At 39.6% G+C, this 5,607-nt stretch overlaps 1 pseudogene; it reads left to right on the forward strand.

The window, feature by feature from the left end:
- Positions 1–298: 298 nt before the first annotated feature.
- On the forward strand, positions 299–762 carry LOC110303463 (annotated as a pseudogene).
- The last annotated feature ends 4,845 nt before the right edge of the window (positions 763–5,607 follow it).

The following is a 5,607-nucleotide window of genomic DNA, read 5'->3' on the forward strand; positions in this document are numbered from 1 at the left end:
GAACTTTCTAGGTACACATACCAGTTAGGGAGTAGAATTCTATGCTAAAGAAACTTATGAGTGGTGCTGGAGCCACTGTGGCCGAGTCCAGGCCACGCTGCTGCTGCCTACCGCTGTCGCCCCCCATCATGCATTAGCAGTCTCAAAAGATTCAAAGTCCAAGATGGAAACCCTGAAGGACCAGCTGATTGTGAATCTTCTTAGGAAGAACAGGTTCCCCAGAACAAGATTACAGTTGTTGTGATTGGTGCTATTGGCATGGCTTGTGCCATCAGTATCTTAACAAAGGACTTGGCAGATGAGAGAAAGGCTGGGGGTTCGCCCGCTGAGCTGTCATGGCTGGGTCCTAGGAGAACATGGCGACTCCAGAGTGCCTGTGTGGAGTGGTGTGAATGATGCCAGCATCTCCCTGAAGTCTCTGAACCCAGAACTGGGCACTGAAGCAGACAAGGAGCGGTAGAAGGAGGTTCACAAGCAAGTGGTGGACAGTGCCTACGAGGTGATCAAGCTGAAAGCCATTAGCCTCTCTGTGGCAAACTTGGCCAAGAGCATAATGAAGGACCGTAGGCGGGTTCATCCCATTTCCACATGATTAAGGGTCTCTATGGAATCAATGATGATGTCTTCCTCAGTGTCCCATGTATCCTGGGACAAAATGGAATCTTGGATGTTGTGAAGGTGACACTGACTCCTGAGGAAGAGGCCGGCCTGAAGAAGAGTGCAGATATCCTCTGGGGAATCCAGAAGGAGCTGCAGTTATAAAGTCTTCCCGGTGCCCTAGCACTTCACTGTCCAGGCTGCAGCAGGGTTTCTAGGGAGACTACACCCTTCTCATCTGAGCTGTGGTTAGTACAGTGGTGTTGAGGTGGTGTGGGGAAACATCTCAGCTCCCACAGCTCTGCCCTGCTGCCAAGTGGTACTTGTATAGTGCTAACCTGGTTAGTGTGACAGTCTCACTGTCTCCAAGACACACTGCCAACTGTGTAGGCTTCGATTACCCTGTGAACCTGCTGCATTGCTGTCCTATGCACCCTCACCAAGCATGCCTAGACCAACGAGTTTCCAGTTAGTCATAACCTGGCTCCAGTGTGTAAGTTCATTATGTATATCTTTGCATAAATATTCTATAGGATATTTTATCTATTATATGTGTCTGTAGTATGCATTGCATTATTATGTGAAATTTAAGATCTGTATATGGATGATGGGAACAACCACTCAAGTGTCATGCCAATGAAAACACCAAATAAACCTTGAACAGTGAAAAAAAAACTTCTGCGTAATGATGAAGCTATAATGTTCATTTGTTATTCTCCTTGAGACTTGGTTTTCATCTGCCCTAGAGTTATTACATCCACTTGCATGTTTACTGATTTCTTACATGAGTATTGACATTGTTTGGCAAGTCTCCATGATGGCATCAAAACTCCATGAAGAATCAAAAATGGAACACACAGAAGGAATTCGAGGTTATCCTATACTCTCAGATGATGATTTTAATGTGGTATGCATTTATATAAATGTTTAGTCTATCAGCAATGGTGCTCTTCAACATTTTTGGTGCAATATGAAGGGCAAGTGGCCTCTAAACTTAGGCAGTAGACTAGAAATACTTCCAATTCAATGATAGATTGGATAGATGAGTAATAGATGACAGGTAGATAGATAGATAGATAGATAGATAGATAGATAGATAGATAGATAGAAAATAGCTTAAAGAGTTTTTTAAAGTCAAATTATATTACCTTATTCTTTTTTTAGAATGACATACAAAATATGGAAGTGAAAGGGCTAAGCTAGAGTTTGGACTGACTAAATGTAGTGTTTATACTTATGGAAAATGTGGGGTATTTGTAATGCTCAAAATGAGTATATTTATATGAAAGCCATTAAAATTAAAATGAAATTCTCCTTGAACAAGAGATAAATATGTATTGATTTATTTGTCCTTAAGAAATGTATCAAGGTAAGTGGCATTGATCTCATTCTAGGAATGAAGACACATGGTAGAGAACTTTGTAGGTAAAGTGTAAAGTTTTGAATTATTAACAAAACCACACACACACACTCACACTCACACTCACACGAACACACACCAAACACCTGATACATAAAAAAAATGACTGTGTATACAAGAAAGAATACTAACCTAAGAATTTTTAATACTACTTATCAATTTTAATTTCCCTAGGTAAACAGCAAAAGAAAAATGTGTTTGAAAAAAATAACAAGAAGTTTTTTTATTTTGGCCTTTAATTCCTTACCTATTTTTACATTTTTCATTTTGTTAATCTTGACATAGAATCTACAAAAGGTAGAGGTCTCTTTTTCTGGCATAAACATTCGCTGTTCATATAGTCACTACAATATTAAGTTACCATTACTGTCAAACACAAAACATTGTGGACACAAAGAGGAAAAGAAGCTCAAGATATGTGGTTGCTTACAGTCAGCAGATAACTAACTAGAATCATTCAATAAATGCTTTAATAGAGTTAGGACACAGTTGATAGAATGATGATGAACTATGAATGAAAATGTGCTTGGTCACATCTAATTTGAGGAGATTTATTCATTTCATTTTTTTATTTACATTTATGTATGAATGTGCTGCCTGCATGTATGTATGTGTGCCACATTCCTGGTACCTAAAATAAAGTCAGAAAAGGGATTCTGATCCCAGAAGCTGGAGTTACAGATGGTTGTAAACCCTCATGTTGATTTGAGGAATCAAACTTTTACAAAGAAAGCAACAAATGCTCTTAATCGCTGCACCAACGCACTAGCCCCTGCGGTAACAGTTTTGAAAAGGAAAACATTTAGATCTAGGGAGAGTTTAAATTGTTCCCACACAAATTCAGAAAGATCACAACTATCAAATCCAGTCTGACATACCCAACAAAGCTATTAGGACTGAAGGTGAAAGAAAAAACTTTCTATGAGACCTAAACGAGCTATGAAAATCAAGTTGCTCCTGAAGGTGATACTGGACAGACTAGTTTAGACTTAAAAGAAATGTAAACACATTCAAGAGAGAGAGAGAGAGAGACAGAGAGAGACAGAGAGAGAGAGAGAGAGAGAGAGAGAGAGAGAGAGAGAGAGAGAGAGAGAATGGTTCTAAGACACTGGCTTAAAAGTGATAGGGACACCAACTCACCCATAAAACTTTTGACCCCAAATATATCCTGTCAACGAGAATGAAGGTACAGGAAGGGAGAGGAGCAGAGACTGTGAAAATGGTCAATAACCAGTACAACTTGAGACACATCCTATAGACAAGCACCAGTCCCTGACATTATTAATGATAGTATGATATGCTTGCAGACAGGAGTCTAGCATGGCTGCCCTCTGAGAGGCTCCACTGAGCAGCTGACTCAAACAGATGCAGACATACATGGCCAAACAGTGGATGGATCTTAGAGACTCTTACAGAATAATAGTAGGAAGGATTGCAGCCTGAAGTGGATAGGAACTTCATAGAAAGACCAACAAGGTCAACTAACCTGGGCCATAGAGCTCTCAGAGACTGAATCACCAACCAAAGAGCATATATGGGCTGGACCTAGACCTCCCTGAACATATGTAGCAGATATGCAGCTTGGTCCCAAATAACTGGAGCGGGGGGCTATCCCAAAAGCTGTTGCCTGCCTGTGGAATATTTTCTTCTAGGTGGCTGTTTGTTTGGCCTTCGTAGTAGAGGATATGTCTAGTTCCACAGTGACTTGATTGCTAGGGTTGAGGGGATGTCCAGTGGGACCCCTCGCACTCAGAGGAGAATGAAAGGAAGGATGGGGGAAGGACTGTGGGAGGGGGTGACAATGGGGAAAAGGGCAATAAGGATGTAAGATAAATAAGTAAAAATAGAAAAAATTAATGCAAAAAATATTGTTTTCATACAAAATGACACTTGTCTAAAAACACAGAGCCTTCTATATCTAGGACAAAGGTGAGAGACATAAGTTCACGAGGTGATAGCCAGGTGTAGGGCGTCATCCCCAAATAAGCATATTGGAAGGGTAATAGTCACTGCATTCCCCAAAGACATAGCATATGTGTGTTTCATATATAAAACTCAATCCAAGTAAAAATACACACCAGAACATTTTCATGGTGAACACAAACATTTTAATACAGGGGTTTCACCATGACCTACAGATAGTGGTTTTTACAGAGGACATTGTGTAGAGAATGGAGCAGGGAGATTAATAAAAAGAAGTAGAATCTGGTTTTAAGCAGGTTGAATATAGCCTTAGTCTCAGAATATACACATATATGTCCTTGTTTCTGTAATTTTTGATGTTGTTTTCTTTAATAATTTTTTCAACAACTTCATACATGAGCACTGCACATACATGAGCACTGCATCTACATCACTCCCTCTCCCCCTCCAAATTCATGATATCTTCTGCAATGACTGTTACGTGTATTTGTACATGTATATGGATATGTATACATATATGCACACATGTATATATAACCTATTGAGTCCATTTAGCTTTGCATATATGTACATACGTCTAGGACTGACCACTTGGGATTAGATTTTGTGGGTGTTTGTTACTGGAAGAACCTGGTGTTCCCTCCTCTATATATACTGACCCTCCCAGTTCTTGGTTACCGGTGTCTAAAAGACTGCTAAAACAATATAGACTATTGCCATATCATTGTTTGCCTCCCAGAACGTGAAAGGAAAGAGTTTGTGCAATTGTTAAATTGTAACATGGCTCCCTGACATTAAGGAGACCCAATGAACATCTGATATTGTAAAAGCAAGTTACCTCCTTTAATCCACTATATTTGTTTACAGCTAGAAGAGGCTGACTGGGATATTGCTATATTTTCAAAGTATTACTCACATATTATATAAACATAAGTGGCAGTGTTGTTGTGTCAGTGTAGTGTACACACACACACACACACACACACACACACACACACGAACAGTGAGATCATTAAACTTTCCACAATTTCTCTTCCTTCTTTATACCCCTCATACTGTGGGTAATTTTTCCCCTTACTCCAGCTTAAATTTTATTTTGAATTCTGTTTCCCATTCTCATCCCAGTTTTATTGGATTCTTCTAATTATTTTTTCCCACTATTTGAGTCCTACCTGCTTCCACCCTGCATTTTGTGTTATCACATTTCCTGTCTGACTTGGAATTATATCTACACTCCACTGGTGATAGTTTTGTTCTTTACATGGGGGTAGGTGCCTAACAACAAATTGAAAATTACGAGTCAAGTTCCTAGATGTGGCATCCCATCTGCACAGAGTGAGGCCATGTGCAATGTAATCATAATTGCTATCAGTGATGAAAAGCAATCATTTTTCTAATTACTCAGTAATAAACTTTAATAAATGTTCTGGGGGAAAACAACAATGGACTCATTGACTGATGTTGGTCTCTGAACTCTGGCTCAGCAAACTGCACTAAATGGTACCTAATGACCTTGGGGAGTCAGCAATCCTCCAAGTGTACATAATTGACTCTTTTTGTGGAGCCCATTGCTCTCAAAGGTTTTGAAAAATGTTTTTCTCCTTTATTTATGCCTTATTCTTTGTGTTATCATTTGCCTTTCTATGAGATTCTGTGACCTGGCCGCA

This window comes from Mus caroli, chromosome 10, assembly GCF_900094665.2.
Source record: "Mus caroli chromosome 10, CAROLI_EIJ_v1.1, whole genome shotgun sequence".
Lineage (NCBI taxonomy): Eukaryota > Metazoa > Chordata > Mammalia > Rodentia > Muridae > Mus > Mus caroli.